Genomic DNA, 21,527 nt, shown 5'->3' on the forward strand with positions numbered 1-21,527 from the left:
CAGTTAGGTTAGTGCTGTCTCAATGTCATATCTCTGCTTTCAGCCTCAGGCAGCTCTCTGGGGGAATAAATGCCATTAATCAGCAGGGGCACCAGGCAAGTTCATGTGGACTGTGCAACAAAAACTCATTCTTTCTCTTGGAAAAGATCTCAAAGCTCATGGTGAATCAGCAGCAGGCTCCTTTTATGGGGACAGCATAGCCTTTGGGGACTTATCAAAGACCATAACTATTTCATTCCTCTCCAAAGAGAGAGCAGACTTAAGATATACCATGATTATTAATTCATATTTATGCAATTCATAATATATTTAATGATATTGGGTTGGTCTTTGCACTCACCTAATTAAATTACTTTGATTTGCTCTTCTTACGCTCAAGTCCAAATAACTACACATAAACACAGGCAGTTTATTCTGCATTGCTCAATCAATCTCATTCTATTGAAGAAAGGAAGGAGAGAGAGAGAAAGGAGGGGGAGAGGGGGAGAGAGAGAGAGAAAGAGAAAAAGAAAGAAAGAGGCTTTAACTCCTTTCTGTGCTAACCCAAAGCAAGCTTTAGCAAAAGTATGACCTCTGAGATCCCAAATGAACTTGGCTTCATTTAACCTGGAAAGATTACATCTTGGGCCTTTTCAGTGTCACCATGTCTTCCTTCTTTCCATTTGCTCACCCCTGTTTAGTCAAGTGAGCTTCATCTGGTATTTTATGATTTGAGTGGGTAACTCTTCTGATTCTGAACAAAGGACCATACTTCATTCTGACAATTTGTCCCCTCCAGGCTTTCCTCATGAGTGGTTCCTTCCCAACCTCTTTGGAGAATGATGGTGAAAGTCTATTTATTCAGTACTCCTCATGGGTGAGGGCTCTTCCAACCTATAAATAAAACAAATTTAACTTTTACAGGGTTACTAATGCCACAGAGAGATAAACACATGGGCTGGCTGCCTGCTGGCTGCAGGGATTTTCAGAAAATAGCCCAGGGCTCTTTAATGTATGAAGAGTCTTCTATTGTGATACAAACTTAACCAAATAAAAAACAATAATAATTCCCTCTTTGTCTTAGACTTCCTTACTAAAAATAAAGAAAGCTGAAATTGATAATACACTGAGAATATGATGATTGAAGGATTTATGGTCATTTACCACATTTGAAATTGGGGAAAAGATCTCCTGAGGATAGAACGCTAGTGAAAGTTCTATTTGTGCACTGAAGATTATTTAACTGAACATTTGATGGTGGTTTAGCTGCTAAGTCATGTCTGACTCTTTGCAACCCCATGGACTGTTTGCAAGCCCATTAGGCTCCTCTGTTCATGGGATTTCCGAGGAAAGAATACTGGAGTGGGTTGCCATTTCCTCCTCCAGGGAATCTTTCCAAGTCAGGGATCAAAACCACATCTCCTGCATTGCAGGTGGATTCTTTACCACTGAGCCACCTATCAAATCCTTAACAGTATGTTTAAAGTGTTACATCAGAACGTTTAAGGTGATAGAAGAAAAAATAAAATACTACCCCTATCCTTTAATATAATTAATTAATGGGATTAATAATAGCTTTTTTTTAATGTTTCACTAATGTCAAAATGTAATTATCACTATTATCACATAGAAGATGGAAAGCAAGGGAGAGTGAAATGGAAAGGACATTTGGAATCAGATGGACCTGCGTTCAAATTTATGTCCTGGGCCTCACTAGCGGAGTGACCTTGAGAAAGCTCTGCTGAAAAATGAAGATCATAACTACTTTATAAGGTCATTGTGAAAAAATATGATCTGGATCATCACTCAATAGAGAGTGCTCAAAAATGCAGTCCCCTTCCCCTTCCCAACAAATAAATTCTTACAATAATGCAAGGGAAGAAAAAAAAATTAAATCTGGGGGATTCTGGAAGGGTTATGAAAAGAGGTAGCATTTTATCCAGGGAACGGGTAGATCTAAGAGATTAAATACATCTCTTACAAAGAAAAAAATAAGAGTATGGATAATCTGGGGAGAAGAGTTTCCATGATCAAAGACCCAGAGTCAAATAGTGGTGAGTCTCAACACTAAGTTAGGAATTGAGGAGGACACAATTTTAGAAAGAAAGATGACTTCAGCAAAGGCCAGGATGTTAGGTAAGAACTGCCTGCATTTATAAAGATAACTGAAAACAAGTAGAAAGCGATGGGAGAAATAGGAAAGAGAGGTAAAATAACACTTGCTGAGGACCTCTTATGTGCCAGGCATCGTGTCACCTACTATATATACCTTATCTCAATTAACGCTCACAACAATCCTGAGATATGAATAATAATGGACTTAGACAATTTCAGTCATGTGCTTCAAGTTGTACAGTTAGTAAAGGACAGAGACAAATCTAATCCTGTGTTGCTCTACATCCTTATTCATTCACTCAGCCTTTCAGGAAAATAAATATACTGGATCTTACAGCCACGTAAGCAAAAGATGGCAGAAGACCGAAAAGGAGGTTGTAGCCAAAACAAAGAAAAGAAAAGGAGATGAATGGATGGACAAATAAATGCAAAGGTGGATGGAAGGATAGACATGTGGATAGAGAATGAATGGCTGGGTGGATGGTGGCCAGAAGTATTGTGGAGGTAATGCCAATACAGTGAGGGGACTGGAAAGAATAAGGCATTAAATATAACTTCTGGTTCTAGAACATCTAGTAAAATCTGACAGCATTAATGAAGACAAAACACAGGAAGAAAGAACAAGTTACTAAAAAAGGGGGAAACATTCAGTGCTGTGACTCAAAATAAAGTTTTATGGGAACTGTCTGCTAAAACATTGCTAAAGGTGAATATTCTCATTAGATGCCCAGAGCAGCATGGATAGATCAGCCACCTTGTCCAAGGGGTGGGTTTCCCTGCCAGGGATGGACAGGCAGGCTGATCCTCATCCTGTAAGGGATGGGGGAGGTGGTGAGTTGAGTCTCACTGCTCACATCTGGATTCTGACGGAAATAATTAGAGAAAAATTTAAGAAAATAAATTTTCCCAATGTTTAGCACACAGAAGAACAGGTTGTTTCCTTTTCCTTTGGAACTCTGTATTTGGGTCACTTGAAAACATCACTCACAAATCATGCTGTCTGAGGATTCTATGGATGCACTCCAACTGGAAAATCCTCACCCATGCTCAATGCCCAGTTTCAATGTTAACTCTTCTGAAATGTTCTCATCTGTGTGAACTTGACTGAATCACTTAGCCAGACAAGAAGGATCTGTCAGAATTTCCTTCCCTATGTTGTTCCACGTGAGACTAGGTCCTAATCATCTTGCATGAGTTTTGGATGGCTGAACAAAAGCAGAAGCCATATGCATTTTACACTAGAAGGTCAACCAACTTAAGAGCACCAGGCACAGTTGTAGTTTATTGGCTGACTTGCCTCATGGTCATGGGGCAGCAGCCAAAACAGCAGCAACTCTGGTTCCTAAGAATCTTCTATCAGTTCTTCCAATTCTTAGGTCACATGTAGGTTTAGCTCAAGGATAAAAGACACCACTTCTCCTGCAGGATTCATGCATCTCTGAAGCTGAAGACGTGAAGGCAACGAAAGACTGACATACGTCCCAGGTCACAGGCTCCAGTCTGCGCTGCTCTCCTCCCCTTCACATCTACCTTCCTTTACCAATGTCCATCCTATTGACTCTGGCCTTCACATCCAATCTCAAAGACCAGGGGTTGGCAAACTATGGCCTGCAGGACAAATCCGGCGCCTCTCTTGTTTTTGTATATAAAGTTTTATTGGAACATAGCCACGCCCATTTGTTCATGAATTGTTCAAGGCTGCTTCTGTCCTCTATTGGCAGAGCTGAGTAGTTGCTACAAAGACCAAATATCCTGCAAAGGCTGAAATATTTGCTATCTGGCAGAAAAAGTTTCTCAAACCCTGGTAAAGACAATAGCCATGCATAGACTGTTAAATCAACTCCCACAGTGATGTAAGGTTGAATCTCTAAATATATATGCACATATATAATGCACGTACGTATATATCTGTACAAATGTTGTAAACAAGCATTTATTTATTGGTTGTTTTATTTCTATGGTCCTACCGTGATTATTACACAATCTCTACTCCCTCTAGTCCTTGTAAAGCAGGAAAATGGAACGCCTCCCTCTCCTGTGCTGCACAGTATTTTGCTATCATAGCACCTGCCATATTGTTTTGTTATTGGTTTCTGTCTCTATCCGTGTAGTCTCTTTGACTAAATAATGAAACTGTAGAAGTCTTGTTTCAATAAAGAATAATTAAGTGAATGAATAAGAAAATGAGCAAATGAATAGATGCAGAACGGAACAAATGGATGCTTCTCTTCCCCTGCTTTGGCCTCTCTAGCTTTTGGAAATGCCCATGGTCACATACCAGCACACGGAGCCAGAGCCTGGCAGACCGAGGCTTGACTCTCGGTCTTGGTCCCGGCCCAGCCCGCTTAGCGTGTCGGGCCACGGGGCTCCTTCCCAAGGCTGTGCTGTCTTCCATGCCCCATAACTCGATAGGAACAAAATCCAGTTCTGGGCAGGCAATGCTGTGTTGGCTAGTGGAGCCATCGGTGGCAGGCAGCCCTGCAGTCACTGCAGTGATGATGGCCCTCTGCCAGGGCTGCAGTAGGAAAGCTGGTAGGTGCTGGGGGAGGGGGCACCGGGAGGTGGAAAGAACCTGTCCTCTGCCAAGCATGTTCATGCTCAGGACCTCCGTTGACTCTCATGATGGTGAAGGACACAGGGGAGAACTCCATGAGACCCAAGGTCCCTCCACGACCTTGGTCAACACATGTAACCTCTTTGTGTTTCAGCTTCTCATCTGCCAGGCTCTGAAGCACTACAATTTTATGATCAAGAGCTCAGCATCATATTGACAGCTTTTGACTCCTACTTATGCAGATTTTCTCTGCCCAAAGTTGCCTCTTAAACAGAGGTCATTTCAGAGAGGAGAATAGGGGAGGAGTACATGATGACTCAGGAACTCACACCAAAAGATATTGTTGTAGATAAAAGTAAATGTAATTAGCACTGAATGAACACGTATGTACCAAAATCTCTAATAAGCATTTGAGCTAAGTATTGGTTGCTACTGCCTTTAGAAATTGAATTTCATATGTGTGGGCATTCATGCCAAGCACACGTGGTGTGTTGTGTGTGTATATATACGTCTAGATTCTCCACATGGAGAGAGAAAAATAAATTCAAATAAGGTGTTAATTTTTGACTGCCTAAGTCATACATATTTCTGCATATATGCATGCAAGCCTCCGTTATTAATTTTAGTATTGATAATAAAAATAACACTAATATTTGCTTAGTATCTACCATATATCAGGCACATATATTTCAGTTAAACAGGTAACAACTTTATAGTGAGTATCATCCCAGTGTCACTGTGGAAGCAACTCAGGATCAGAGAACCTACGTGACTCACCTGCAGTCACACAGCCTGGAAGTGACAGAGCTGAAATGCTAACTCAAGTCTAGCGGACTCCAAAGCCAATGTTATTTCTTCTGTGTTAAGTGGGCCCATTTCAGTGTGTCTAGAAGGAATCACGCTGTCTCACTGCTGCATGACCAAGTCCCTACGCCTTGATGCTAGTCTATGAGCATCATAGGTCTTGGTTAGCATCTTAATAAGTATATCTGGGGCTATGACCACAGCCAGACATTTCCGGATGATGTCTATTGCCTGTAAACCAGGAGAAAGATTATTTATTGAGTTAGCATCAAAGCTGTGAGGGGATGTAGGGATCAGCACACACAATTTTCTAGGTATGGACACTGAGTCCAGAGGAGAGAACTGCTGGCCCAAGTTCACATAGAGGTGGAGTCATAGATGGTTCACATAGAAAAAACTAGTTCTTTTTTTTTCCTAACACGTCATCTTTTTATTCCACTGTCACTGTTTATTCCCTGCACTTCTGTCCTCCTCAGAAATTTTAATTAAGTGTGAGTGTAAGCATGTATTCATGTGAGAGAGAGAGAGAGAGTGTGTGTGTGTGTGTGTGTGTGTGTGTGTGTGTGTGTGTGTGTGTGTGTGTGTATGATATCAAAAGAAAGAGATCACAGGAGAGTGCTGGCAGGGAGGAGACCAAGTTGGGGAAGGGTGCCAGGAAGACCAGTGTCTTTTTTAAGCCACAGAAAGCATTTTCAATGGACCAGAGAGGCACCATCTTAATGGTGGCTTTCCATCCTTGACTGGAGCAGAAGCTGGCCTATGAGGGCTTTTCCGAGGTCTTCTGCCACCACTTTGCAAACCTTAGAATTAAGGAAAACCCTGAATGAATGCCCTGGTGCTTTGGAGGTTGCAAAGACAAAGCGTTTGTGTCCTGAAGAGCTGGAGCTGGGGCCGCCACTTCCTCTCCTTTCCCGTGGGAAATGGGAGCACCAACAGCTTGGAAAGAGCCTCTGTGATCCTCCGTGTCTGACTCTCTGCCCCTCTCTTCCAAATGCATTTAGAATCTAATGATTCTTCTCCTGCCATGAACTGAAGTCCACCCTCCTCACAACCCCCACTCCAATCAGCAAGTATTTGTCAGTGTGAACCCTGCAAAGGATAGGCAGAAAAAAGAATCTGAAATGGGAAGATCCCAGGGTGCGCCAGAGTCTCACCCTCCAATATAATAAATAACATGTGCGATGGGGCTGAGGGTGGGCAGGGAAAAGATGCATCATTCACTTTCATGGAGGTCACACTGCCCTTCTCTGCTCTTTTCAGAGAAAAGCTTTTTTTTTTTTTTTCTTTTTTATACATGCACACCGCACTCACTCACGCATGCACGCTCCCTGCAAGAAGCCGACAAAGCATTTTGGTCATCTACAGGCCACTCAGCTTCTTCAAAGTTGAGTAAGATTAAAAAAGCCTGACATCTCCAATATCCCTCAGCAACTGGTTTATGTACCTGCACAGACAGATGAAAAGGAAGCTTGGGATGTATTAAAAAACATGTATGTAGATGATGGATAGGAGAGAGAGGGAGAGAGAGAATATGATACAGATTAATGTCTCACTGTCTTTTCCGAGTCTTTTTGTTTCAGGCCAGAGTGGTGGTGCATTGGAAGGGTTCTGGAATTTCAGAACACAAAGTAGCAGTTTTAAATAATGAGAGAAGATTCCACATGGAACGCTCATCTGGCTGAGGCAGCCTGTGACTGAATGAGAGAAAAGTGCCCTAGAAGCTATTCATTACGAATTCACTGGAAGCTCTCAAACGAGGCTGGCAGAAGCTGAAATTGAAGTGGTCTCTGACCTAATTTTCTTCTGCATGAAACATCTGCATCAAGGCTCTCTTTGATGTATTCCACTTGGCTCTGTCTACGGGATTGTATCACATGGCCTCCGTGTTGCCTCCTTATTGAAAGACATTTCCAGCCTGTGCAAGGTAATGCAATGTTACTGTTACCCAAGCTAATCACTCAATGTGCTCCTAAAATAGAAACAATAGCAGTTCAGAGACAATGTTGTCTGCTGGCTGTTCTGCAGCCTGGGCTCCTGGTTTTCCAACTCAGATTTGTGGCATTTGTTCGCTTCCTGTGATTCCAAAACAAAGGAATGTGAGAAGACAGGAGAAGCCATGCAAGATGATGTTGAAGGACCAGCAGCTTTATGTGTGAGAAGCTCCATCTTATTTGGTCCTTTGAACCACTGGCTAGGATTCTGGCATCCTTTAAAACCAGAGGCAGAGCACTGCTGAGAGATGTCTGTCTGAAGAAAAAGGAAGGGTGCCTTGATGGGGGTGTTGGATTGGATTTTTTTCTAAAAGCAGATTGACACCCTCAACTCCAAGAGAGAGAATGAGACAGACAGAGGGAAATGTGTACTGAATGTGGAGTGTTTTGTGATTCTTTGGTGATCTATGAACTACTTCTAAAAATTGACTTTCTCCTCTTAAGCTCTCCCAACCTAGCTAGGATGCAGGAGTGCATTTTAAAAAGCAATAAATGATAATAATCTTTCTTTCTTAAAGCAACTGTAATGAGGCATCCTCTTTATCCCGGCAGAATAGCTGTTGCCTTTCTCCATAAAGGTTTGCTGCACAGACTTTGTTAATGGTGTGCAGCTATGCCCCACCATCCCAGGATTCTGTGAATAACAGTAGTGTCTTTTATGGCCCACCCCCTGAAGAAGAAACCTTTGAAATTCTAAATGACTGTGCTGCAGGTTTTAATGTCTGCTTCGGAGAAAGAACTGAGGAATGTGCACTCACTGAGCAAGATGCAGCATGCCTCAAAAAATCCTTTCTGCCTGACTCCTCTGTCCCACGAATTTAGATGAATATACATTCTTACAGATGCCCTCGAGTTCTCTTGATGCCAGAAAAGAATGACAGGTGCGATCAACAGCCTTTTTGCCCAAATATTGATACCCCATGGGCAAATATGTAGTCACTCCCTCCCCTTCTAGGACCTCCTAATCAAACAAAGCAATCAGCATGGAACATCCAGGAGCCAGTGGCATCTCTGAGGTCAGGTGGTGATCTGGTCCCCTGACGGGGAAGGCACAGTGGAAAGGAGTCAGCCACATGGGTGAACATCAGTCTATCTATTAATGAAGTCTCCACAGATAGCCCAGAGAAGGCACTGGAGTCAAGGCAGCAAGGTAGGCATCTTTAGTCAACTTTGAGAAGTAAAGCTAAATATATACAGACAAAACTGTAATTCAAAAAGATATATGTACCCCTATGGTCATAGCAACACTATTCGCAATAGCCAAGGCATGGAAACAACCTAAATGCCCATCAACAGATGAATGAATAAAGATGTGGTCCATATATACAATGGAATACCACTCAGCCATAAAAAAGAATGAACCAATGCCATCTGCAGCAACATGCATGCAGCTAGCAATTATCATACTAAGTGCAGTAAGTCAGAAACAGACAAATATTGTATGGTATCACTTGTATGTGGAATCTAAGATATGATGCAACAAATCTATGAAACAGAATCACGGACATAGAGAACAGACTGGTGATTGCCAAGGCGGGGGGGTTTGGGGGAGGCATGGAATGGGAGGTTGAGATTAGCAGATGTAAGCTTTTACATACAGAATGAATAAACAAGATCCCAGTGTAAAGCACAGAGAACTATATTCAATATCCTGTGATAAACCATAATGGGAAAGAATGAAAAAAAGAATGTATACACACACACACACACACACACACACACACACACACACACACATATATACATACATATGTGTGTGTATATATATATATATATTTAACTGAATCACTTCCCTTGCTGTACAGCAGAAATTAACACAACATTGTAAATCAACTATATTTCAATTTAAAAAAGAGAGAGAGAAAAGAATTAAAGCTAATGCCTTCCTCTTCCAGGAAGCCCTCCCTTATTGCCCTCACTGCACTGAGGCCTTGCAAGTGTGCGACTTGCCAGAGCACCTGTGTTCTCCTTGACCAAATCACTCAGAGATCTGTACTGCAGGTTTTCTCTCCCAGGCTGTGACATCTCAAAGGCAGGCACTATCTCTGTCATCACAATATCCTCCACAAGCAGGTTCATAGCAATTGACCTGGGACTTTGCTGGTTTTAGCATGAAAAGTTGGTGTCCTGGGAATACCTACATTTCTGGGCAAATCACTGGGTACACAGTATGTGCTCAACAAAGGGATCAGATGCATTAAGAAGAAAAATGGTGTAGCACCTTGGTGAATAGTACTCTAGGATTCATGTGGATTACCTTGGTGATTAGTTCCACTATCTCTCTGAGAAGCTGAAAATGTCCAGTAAGTCTGACTCTCCCACTTGTCATTCTTACAAAGGCACCAGTTGTTATAGGCAGAGGTGTGTGGCCAGAGGGAGGGAGAGAAGGAAGAAGGGAGGGAGGGAGAGAGGAGAGATGGAGAGGGTGAGAGAATGAATGAGAGATAGTTTGAGAGGACAAGAGGAAGGAGAAGGTAAAGACAAATCTCTAGGTAGCGAATACTCGGACCTTACAGGAGAGCCACCGTCTATCTTGACCTGCACGGCCTTGCATGATCTGGTTTAGCTTTCCTTTTTAATTTCATCTCCAATCACTCCTCATGCACCTAGGCTAGCCAGAGAAGCCTCCCCACTATTCCTCAAACACATAAGCCAATGCTAAACACTCCTGGGCTCCCCCCTACCTGGAATGTTCTACCTCCAGCTGCCCATGGGGCCTGCTTCATCTCCATCCAGGTGCTTGTTCAGAGCTCTTCCCTCCCCAGCCAGTACAAACGAGCACTTCCCTGCCCACCTCTGTTCATCCTTTGATCCTGCTTTAATCGTCTCCACAACCCTCACCACCACCAGACATGTTACGTATTTGTTTACTGTCTATTATCCATCAGCTAGTGATACTATGTAATAGAACTTTCTGCAGCATTCTACATCTGCTCCCTCCCAGATGTGAGCCACTAGTCATCTACAGCAACTAAGGGATGTGAAACTCAATTATTTGAGTACATGAAATTTGCCAGTGAAAATGATGAACTGAATTTTTAATTTTTTGCTGGGAAAGATTGAGGGCAGGAGAAGAAGGGGATGACAGAGGATGAGATGGTTGGATGGCATCACTGACTCAATGGACGTGGGTTTGGGTGGACTCAGGGAGTTGGTGATGGACAGAGAGGCCTGGTGTGCTGCAGTTCATGGGGTTGCAAAGAGTCGGACACAACTGAGTGACTGAACTGAACTGAATGTATTAATTTAATTCAAATAGCTGCATGTAGCTAGTGGCTACCATTTTGGACAGTGGTTCCAGAAAATCTTTGAGAGCAAGGATTTATTTTTTTTTCTATTTTGTTTCCTTTCAGATTTCCCAGTTCCCAGAGCAATGCCAGTCACATAAAAGGCCTTTCATAAGTAATTTTTGAATAAATTAATAAATCTGGGTATGGAACAGGCCAGATTTTCTGATCAGGAAACAACCTAACATGTGAGGCCGATTCTAAGTTTGAACTATCCCAGGTCAAGATTCAAAATGGCAACATGACTGAGAAGACTGTTTAGATGCAGAAGTTGTCAAAAGGACTTTCTCTGATCTAATTATGTCACCTTCCTGAACCTCAGCTTCCTTATCTGTTAAGTGGAGTATATAGTATTTGCTTCTTAGTATTTAAATGAATGGTCACTCAAATAGGTACCCAATACAACCTGAGTTCTCTGGTGATGCTAAAAGCCTGTGTATGTGTATGGAGCAAAGCACTATGAACGATGCTACTTTGTGATTTTCTTACCAATGATTACTATCCGGGAGGGGGATGATTTATTTTCATTACAAAATAAGTCTGCTTAACAAAAGAATCCACAACAGAATTCTCTTAAAACAACTAACTCCTTAATGCTTTTTAAATGAGATTATATCCTGAAAAATCCAGGGGCCACACAATTTATCACACAAAGCAAGGTTTACTTGCATTTTCAAGGATGCATTAGGGTATTCCTTTGACCTGGCCATGTCCTCACAACATCTTCTTTTTTCTAGGACTTTGCTTTAATTGTTGCAATCTCAGAGAAGTCTAGCATTCATTCCTTCTATTGGTTCGAGAAGTCCTTATTAAATTCCAGATGTGCTGACCACTCTTCTTGACACTGGGAATACAGTTTCACAAAATGAAAAGCTGAATAAGATAATACACGGGAAGCTTTTAAGGTACTACCTAAACACACCATTAATACTAGTTGTTGTTGCTGTTTTTATATTGGAACTTAGAGTTCATTGGGAGAAAGAGACAAGAAACCATTAAACATATGTATGTTCAGGATTATTTTCAGTGCAATGGCAACTATAAAACAGGGTATAGCCTATAACTTTAGGGACCTCAACTGAGGCTCCACCCCAAAGTGGTCTAGTGTCCAGTCATTAGGTAGTAGCTTTTCTGATCTCAATAAGGTAATAAAACCCCGTTTCTGGAATATTGTTGAGTCTGCCTCGTGGGTTATGAAAAATGTGGTCAGACCACTTAAAAGGACAGACAGCTATGATTTCAGCTTATTAGAGGAACTTCTTTTTGCCTGCTGGCCAATAAATGTTTAGCAAATGTCTACAGCCATGAGAATGAAGTGATAAAGAATTTCTAGGTCAGGGGCCTCTTCACATTGGTCAGTCAATGAAGCTGCTGCTGGAAGGAGATATTCTGTGAATGACAAGGATGAGTGCGATCCAAAGATCTAGGGGCAGAGTTGACTCCATTTAGTAGACATTCACTGAGAACCTGCTTGGAACCAATATAACAGTGAAGGCAATGGAGAGGCAAGAAGGAGGGCCGGACAAGCTGTCTGCCTTCAAGGACTTAACAGTTTGTAGGGAAGCTGCCATGTTTCCACTCAAGCTGAGGATGGGGAAGGCTGTTGGAGCAAACCTAAATGAACTGAGCTGGAATTGAGACGGGCTCTCACATCACCTCCCTCGCTGCCTCCTCTTTTTCATCCTCTGGCTCCTCCTCCCTGCCCCCACCCCAACACCACCCGCATTCACCCGAGCCTCCCCTAGGACAATAGAGAAGCACCCCTCGATGAGGCTAGGGGATTCTCCTGTCTGCCTCCCAGCCCACATTTGCCTGGCTTTGACTTTGCTCAATGGAAAATAAATCACAGCCACTCCATTCCGAGCCGCTGTCCCCAGGGAGCTGAGACCTCACCTCCTCCCTTGGAGCCTGCCTGCAACATGGGCTTGTCAGGTACAAAGAGAAAAACCTTCAGAGATCCACACCCCATTTGGAGAGCGAGGAGGGTCAACAGGAATAATTGCTAGCAGTTGAATGTGAGCGGTTGGAGAGAGATTGGAAGGAAAAGGTTTCAGGAGGGGAAGAAAGAAAAGGAGGGAAAAAGGCCCTCACTGCCCAGCCCCTCCTCCAACCTCCATAGTCTGTGGACAGAGAACCGCATGGTGGTCTGGGTCCTTGTAGAACATTTGTGCGCCGGACAATAGCACAGCCTGGCTTCAGATCATCAGCTGCTGTTTTCTGGTTAGCTGTCCCTTTATGTGAGTGCACAATGCGAGCCTTCAGTCACAGTGACTCTTGAGGAATACATCTGGTTTTTCCTTTCAGACGCTCTGAAAAGGTCAGCCTGTTCGTTTCTTAGACGCGAGACACCACATCTTTTTTTCCCTCTCTCTCTCCCTCTGAACTGGAAAGACAGACCTACACCTTTTCTTGCCTCCTGGTACATAATTAGACATGGTGCGGTTCTAGAAGCCAGTCAGCCAGCCAGCCCATCCTCCGCACTCTCTGAGATAGACTCACAGCCCAAACTCCCTGCCTCCCAAACTCCTAGGCTCTTCACAAAGCTCTGAAGGGTCCTCCATCCCAAGCCCACACCCTGGGGTTCTGTGCTTGCTGCTTTGTTAATTACAAGGATCCCATGCCCCCTCCTCAGTCTGCTCCCCTGGCACAGTCTATGACCAATGCTGCCTCTGTCAGAGGGATGGTTTGAGAATTTCTGGAAAAAAAAAAACCCAACATTTTAATCATTTTCACTCGAGTGATGGTAAAGATTCTTCATGCGCATTGTAACATCATAATAAATGTGCCCATGAGGAAAGAATGATCAGCAGCTGGTGTCTGACAAATTATCTCATTCCAGACAGGCAAACAGTCCACAGTGGGGAGAGGCCGGAGACTGAAGAGGCAATTTGGCACACGATCGGGGTTTCACCTCTCGAACGATGGAGGTCCAAAAGGCCCCCTGTGTCTGGGCCGGGGCCTCGGAGGTTTTCTCTCTCCTCTGTTCTCTCGTCACCTCCCAGAGCTCCTGACAGCCATGGAAAAGGGGATTACCCTCTGGGTTCAGCCAGCCCATCCCTTGCTCCTCCCCCAGGGCACTCATATTCCGACCATGAGAAGCAATTACAGTCCAACCCCCGCCGTGAGCCATGCTCTTTCACGCGTGGGGCATGTTATTTCCTTGTGCCATCACACCCTGACCCCATCTCACACTCGTAGATCATGTTCAAAACCCATCTAGGCTCCTCCTCACTCCACTACAGACTCGCTTCCGGAAGCCTCTAGTGCCTTTTCCTAGGAATTGTAGCATACCGTTGTGTGGTTACACGTTTTGGCAGCCGCTAGCCTGTGTTTTTAATGAACCCTGAGTTTCAGGTATTGTTCTAAGAACTTTTCTTCGGTAACTAGTTAATCCTCAACCCACCTCCACCCCCTGGCCTAAGAGGGAGGAATCATCCCCTTTTATAAGGAGGAAACTGAAGATTTATTTATTTTGCATCCTTGGCCCCAGCACATTCCCTGGGTGGTAAAGTGGTGGTGAAGCTGGAAAAGCCTGGCCTCACCTCTGCTCCTGGCTCCCTAGGACCTCACAGGCTCATTTCCACTTACCATGATGGGTTACTGTTATGAGGTTCCAAAGGCAATACACTTTGTTTGTGTTGTTCTTAACATAGATTCTGTCTGTGAATTTATTTTTGGTGATTTTTTTTTAATGCCAGAATCCTTCCAGAGAGAATGCTTCCTGAGGGCCAGGATGCTACCTACCTTGTTCACACGTGTATTTCTAATAACTAAAACAGTGTTTGTCACTCATTAGGAGCACAATACAATTTTTGATGAGTGGATGAGGAATGAATTAAGCAATACCAAGACATGGTAACATGATCTGTGTTTAACCCAGGTCCTGATGGCAGCCAACACTTTGAGAAATGAGGCTCTGGGGTAAGGGTACACCCACTGAGAACTGCGAAATTTTCAACAATTATTCCTTGACTATTAACTTAGATGGAAGAGCTCAGAGCCTTCAGCATTGTTTTCCATGCCCCAAGTGTTTCCATCTCTTCCTGCTGGAATGATTGGCAGTAACAGAATTGTACTGTTGATTACCTCACATAGCTGTGGGAGAAAATTGAGGTTGCTTGCAGCTGTCTCTTAAAATAGTCTTTTAGAACCAAGTGTAAGAAGCAGCTATTCAGCAACCATGATTTGCATCCCTACTACGTGCTGGGCGGTTATAGACACAGAAAATTATGCCATGTGTGAGCATGGCTGTTGTAGGTCACGTCTTACTCAATCTCCAGATGAGGACAGTATCATAATTCCCATTTTACAGATGAGGAAAACTAAGTCTCAGACTGATTATATAACCCACCTAAGATCTTACAACTTTTTAGGAATAAGACAGAAGCTTGATTGTCTATGATACAATGAGAAGCTTAAATGCTAAGGTCAGAACATGATATTGATTCTGTGAAAAAGCACCAAATGGAGAAGTTTATAAAGCTTGGCAACATATGTTGATGAGAGTAACTAAGAAACTATATTTTGGTGCCTGTACTGTTGAAAAATAGAACAAAGAGAAACAGTAAGTTGCAGATGTCCTCAATGGTCAACCCAGAAGGCAAGGCTGATGATAAGCAGGCGTAATATTGAATACATGTGCTTACAACAAGTGTTTAAAGATGAGCTCTCGCCTCTCCCTTGAGTATTTTTAAACCTAGAAGGAATAGAGAAGACCTCTTGATGGGGGTGTCTCTAAAGAGAATCCAAAAAACTTGAGTCTCTTATGTTGTATCTCCTACTTGAGGGTTAAAATCTGGCTTTTGGGTTTCAAAATCGGCTTCCTTTCTATTTGTTTATGTTAGACAAGCAAAGACTCTCAAATCATCTATTATCTTTCAGGTTTAAAAATAGCCACCTCTTCTATTCTTACATTGCAATTAAGAGCCAAAGAAGACTAGAGACAAAGGGGGAAAAAATTGTTTCTGGTATTAGATTTCTTGATCGGCTTAAAAAATACCATATTTTTAACAGGAAACCCAGAGGGACCCAGCTTGGCCCAGAGCCATGTCACTGGAACGAGTGGCCCTAGGACACAGAAGGAATTGTGTTCCTTGAAAGTTGAAATCTTCATTAAAGTTCTCCTGTGGGAGTGACCCACACGGGCACAGTTATACTGATGGTTTGATGGGTGCCTTTCCCTTTGGAAAGCTGGGTTTACAAAGATCTTAAGTTAGGACTCTTTAACACTGGGCTTTGAAAAGCGGATTTCAGTGAACAGTAATGTTAAGAACGGGACTGGAAGCATCTCCTGCTAAGATGGGCCTGTTGAAGTCACCTTCCATAAGAAGGGCGGCTTGCTTTTTTGGACACTGGTCACCGGAATTTTGTCTGAGGTAGTTCCAAAATGAGATGGAGAGACACGAGAATATCTAAAGCTGTTCCCAAAATGGACCTTAACAAAGTCTGCAAAAGGATTCATTGGGCTTTATAAAACACACATTCCCTGCATCCCCCGCCCTCCCCCACGGCTCCCTTCCACCCTCCGGTGTTTGGGGTGGTCCTGCTCCAGGCTTCCTTTTCAAGGGGAAGCCGAGAGGAGGATGGGATGAGTGAGTCTCAGATTTCAGCAGTGATCGCGACAGTTCACAGCTCAATAAACAGTGATGAGGTTAAAAAAAAAAAAAAACACACATTCTGTGCTGAACTAACTGCAATTTGTCACCAGTTGTATCAAATATATGCAGTGTCTTACATAGTAGTATGTAGGTAACAATATGTTCCTCCTAAGAACTTTCAGTTCTTCCTCACTAAAACCAAAAAACAACTTTGGAGAAATATGGTGAAAATAAAAAGTCTCTGTCTGATCTGGCCTGGCCTGCCCTCCTTCAGGGATCCTAACTCCACTGGGCTCCGTGCACTGCCTTCTCCAAGAAGGTGTTTCTGTTATACCACACACTGCTGACATTGGCCTGTTTTCTCTAGTTCCATCCACAGTTGTTCAAAGTTCACTTGGAGAACCTAGATTGTTTTTTGAACTTTTTATTTTATATTGGAATATAGCCAATTAACAATGTTGTGATAGTTTCAGGTGAACAGCAAAAAAACTCAGCTGTATATATACATGTATCCCTTCTCTCCCCAACCCCCCTCCCATCCAGGCTGCCACACTACATTGAGTAGAGTCCCATAAGCTATTTAATAGGTCCTTGTTGGTTACCCATTTTAAATATAGCAGCGTGTACGTGAGCATCCCAAACGCCCCTCCTGTCCTTTCCCCCGGGCAACCATAAGTTCCTTTTGATCGTTTTGAGTCTCCTTCTGTTTTGTAAGTAGGCTCATTTGTATTATTTCCTCTTAGATTCCAATACAAGGGATGTCGTACGATATTTCTCTGTCTGACTTATTTCACTCAGTATGACACACTCTAGGTCCATGTTGCTGGTACAAATGACATTATTTCATTCTTTTTAATGTCTGAGTAATATTCCATTGTATATATGTACCACATCTTCTATATCCATTTCTCGGTTGATGGACATTTAAGTTGCTTCCATGCCTTGGCTATTGTAAACAGTGCTGCAATGAATACTGGGGTGCACAGATCCTTTCAAATAATGTTTTGGAGAAGCTAGATTTTATCAGTGACAATCTTAAGACAATTTTCTGCCTCAAATATTCTCCAGTGTTGCCTGGACTGGGCATTTGTTGTTTTTGTTGTTGTTGTGTTCAGCCACTAAGTTGTGTCCAAATCTTTGTGGCCTCATGGACTGCAGCACTCCGGGCATCCTGTCCTTCACTCTCCCAGAGTTTGCTCAACCTTGAGTTGGTGATGCTATTTAACCATCTCATCCTCTGCCACCCCCTCTCCCTGTGCCTTTAATCTTTCCCAGCATCAGGGTCTTTTCCAATGAATCAGCTCTTCGCATCAGGTGGCCAAAGTATTGGAGTTACAGCTTTAGCATCAGTCCTCCCAATGAATATTCAGGGTTGATTTCCTTTAGGATTGATTGGTTTGATCTCCTTGCAGTCAAAGGGACTCTCAAGAGTCTTCTCCAGCACCACAATTTGAAAGCATTGATTCTTTGATGCTCAGCCTTCTTTATCGTACAGACTGGGAATATTGATTGATTATCCTGGAAAGGCTTTTTCTTTCTGTTTGCTCCTAATTGCATCTTTGGAACTCTAAGCCAGTGCTGTCTTATAGAAATAGAATGAGACCTACAAATATGAACCATGTACATACATATTCTCAAAATTGAGTAGCTACATTAAAAAGAGTAAAAAATTAATTTTAGATACACATAAAAATCAAAAACATAATTCCAGCCTGTGATTAAGTTTCAAAGATCATTAATGAGTTCTTTCACATGCTTTGTTACTTTTTTCTGTTACACTATGTTTTCAAAATCTAGTGCATGTTTCAGCCTTACAGAACATCTGGATCTGGATTCATCAGATTGCATGTGTTCAAAGGGTACCTGCTAGTGGCTAGTGGCTACCATATTGGACAACACAGCCAAGTCTAATTTAGGGGCTTTGAATTCTGTCTGACTGAGTATGGTACAGAGAGTTGCATCCTGCTCACATTTTGGTGAGATATAGATCAACCTGAAAAGAACTTCCTACACCCCCACCAAGGAGTTATACTATGATAGTCCCTGTGTATTAAACTCCACAGCCTCATCCACTCCAGACGCTTGTATTATTATTGTTGAATACTTGCATTTGTAGTTACCACACTGAACACAATAACACAAAAAGCATTTCCATTCCTTAGCCTTCATTTCATAATATTTTTTTCTTGGTGGTGGTGGTGCGGGCAGTGTGTGGTTTTCTAGGTAGGATGAGAATGTCGAGATAAAAAGATTGTTTTACTTTACTCTTTCGCTTGCTTGTTTTCTTTCTCTCCTCCTTTGTTTCCTGTGTATTGGAGAGGATGTCGAATTCCTGCTTCCATGGTTTATGGGGTTTCATGCCTCCTCCTATTCCCAGAGATGCTAGCGTGCTGACCATCTAATAGGTCGCCTCTGAGCGACCTCCATTCCAACTCCACGTAAGCCACCTTCATGTCTACAAGTAGAGGAGGAGAAGAGAGGACAGACAGGGGCCTAGGACTGAATGTGGTGAGCTTGGGGAGTGCGAGGAGGTAGGAAGCAGGGGAAGAAAACATCTTAAGGATAAAATAGGAGGAGAACAGAAAGAACTGAGGGCAAACAAGCAGTTGAGTATGTGGAGAGCATAGAAAATGGCTGGCAATTACAGGCGAACGGTATTGTAAAGCTGGTGGGACCATCAAAATACACGAATTGTAAAGGTTAAGTGAAATGTTTATTTTATTCCTTTCTCCTCCTCAGTCAGCCTGGCTGAATACGATTAGCAGGCACACGGCACTAGCTGCATACTAAAATTAGATGTTAGTTTGACTTCTCACTCACCGCATTAATGCACAGACGCCTCTTCCACATAAATGCCTTTCTCACCAGCCTCAGTCACCTTACACATCCTTCTCCAGAGCTCTGTGTTAGAAAGGAAACACGGAACTTTCATTTGGCCAGCTCGCCTGTGCAGGTGAGCACCTCACAGCGGAGTGGAAACCATCCTGGTTCAGAGCTGTCAGACCTGAGGGCAAGCCCAGGCTCCCCAGCACCTCAGCACAGCAACTGCGCAAGTCCATTTCCCTCCCTTGGGCAATAGTTTCCTTGTCTACCAAAGAGACAGACACTTCTCTTTCTTACCTACTTACAGGAATTGGGGAGAAAATAAATAAAGTAATGAATAAGGAAGCATCTAAGGTATCTAAAGTCGGACACACAAGGATTAATGTAATTATTAATATGTCTACGTTGGCCATTATGTCTAAACATTTGATAAGTTCCTCCCAGTTAGAGAATGCAAGGCTCAGACTAGGAACACTGGTTCATCCAAAATCTCCTGGACATCAGTGATGTGGGATGAAAACCCAGTCCACTCCCACCCAGCCTGTATCCCCCCATCATGTTGTCTTCTGGAGAAAACATTCCCCACCCAACTCACAACACAAAGCCCATTCAGTCAACAAGAGAGAAAAAAATAAAGGGAATTTTTTCAGAATTTTTTAAAGAAATTTGTCTTCCAAAAATAGCTCTTTGAAAGACTGATATCAAAAATAACTTTTCCTGAAAATTTCTTTTCCTTCCCCATTACTTAGGTATATGTGGTTACTGCTTGGAAAATCTGAGATACTTGGAATGCTTAGCCTAAAAAAAAAAAAAAAAAAAAAGACTAAAAAAGGTGTCCTTGGGTTTTTTCCTTTATTAAGTACATTCTTAGCAAGAATATATGGATTTTTCACTAGCTAAATACTTCCACAAATATTTCTTTAATGAATTGATTTTCAGTGAAATAATTCACTGAATGAAATAATCTGTTTTCAGTTCTCTGTTATGATTACATATACAAAGTCAGTGACTGCGTTTGCATGCACATTCACTGTGTACCAACACTACTTAAATTTTGTTCCTTGACGCTACTTGATGACATGCAGTAATGACAACATTGCTGAGCTTCAGAGCTAGTTCAAGCCTCAGAAATGCTTTCACCACTAAGACCACGGGCATATTACAGTCCTCTTTGAACCTTAGTTTCATCATTTGTAAAGTGGAAATAATATCATCAGTATCATATCATTTCTTGAGAGATATTAGATAAACAATTTGTATGTAAGAGCTTTAGGAAATTCTAAGTCTTATAGAAAATAATTTTTTCATTATAATTCTTTTTATAATGCTATATTAGGCAAAGGTCATTTTTTCCCTTGTGTTGATCACTGATAAGGCAGGGAAAGGACCTATGACATTAAAGAGGGTTGGACTCTGAAAGGGGGAATGATCATCCTGGGAAATAGCCTATACTTCTCAGAATTAAAGAACCTTGGGGATTAGCTAGTGTATCTCCTCATTTGTCAGGTAAGAAACAGGGTGAGTGGTATGGGGAAGAAAGCCCTGGATTTCAGCAGGGCAAGAGAAAAGACCAAAGCCAATCCAGAGAAAATGCTCCATATTCTATCTCTAGATGTTTCACCACACTCTGCTGCCTTACTTATGAGGACCAAATACCTATCCTCTGGGTGACAGAAAGTCACCTGTGTTCATAGAGCATCAGAGAGGTCACTTGAGGACACTTGGGGCAGATTTACAATGGCTCTATAATCAGATCTGCTATGTAGATTCTCCTCCCCCAAATTCGTGCCAGGTATCAACTATCCTCTCCACGTACCTCTGATGATGGTATACTCAATGCCCATCTATGCCACCCTGACCTACTTTTCAAACATATATTCTTTTCCTGAGTAGGGTTTGTATCTACTCGAACCTCTCTCCACTCTCTCTCCCTTGTGGCTGAGACATAGTCTATCAGGGTAGGGCCACTTCTGATCAATGTATGCATGACCATCCAACAATGTCATCACCTAGTTAGTTACGTCATTAAAGTTGTAATAAGAGATCTACAAGAAATGTACATGAATGAGTACAACAGGGAATTGAACACAGGCTGCTGGTCAAGAAAGATTTCCCCAAGGCCATGGTAATGGTCTAAGACCTAGAGGATGAGTAGACTTTGGACCAATGAAATTAAATGAACGTGAGGAAGAGGGTCCTAGGCCAAGGAACTAGCTCTTTCTCATGAAGGTCCTGAAGACAAAGGACCCAGAGAGATCTAGGAAAGGAAGGAATACCATTGTCAGGGAAGCAAAGTATGGAAGAGAAAGGGGAAAGAAACCAGGAATGTCCCACACACATAATGCAAATACCTTACAAGGGCTTCATCTTCTATCTT

The 21,527-nt window shown here is 42.5% G+C and overlaps 1 long non-coding RNA gene across 2 annotated transcripts; it reads right to left on the minus strand.

Annotated features, from left to right (window-relative positions):
- Positions 1–288: 288 nt before the first annotated feature.
- Positions 289–16,245, minus strand: LOC145520076 (uncharacterized). 2 transcript variants are annotated; one of them, XR_014064208.1, is made up of 3 exons: positions 11,400–16,245; positions 5,426–5,683; positions 289–873 (listed from the first exon to the last, which is right to left on the minus strand). It is a non-coding gene; the product is annotated as an uncharacterized LOC145520076 (long non-coding RNA). The 2 variants fall into 2 exon arrangements; XR_014064207.1 differs by lacking the exon at positions 11,400–16,245 and adding an exon at positions 7,006–7,062.
- Between the last annotated feature and the right edge of the window lie 5,282 nt (positions 16,246–21,527).

This window comes from Giraffa tippelskirchi, chromosome 1 (genome assembly GCF_054371585.1).
Source record: "Giraffa tippelskirchi isolate mGirTip1 chromosome 1, T2T-mGirTip1v1.2.pri, whole genome shotgun sequence".
In the NCBI taxonomy this organism is placed as follows: domain Eukaryota; kingdom Metazoa; phylum Chordata; class Mammalia; order Artiodactyla; family Giraffidae; genus Giraffa; species Giraffa tippelskirchi.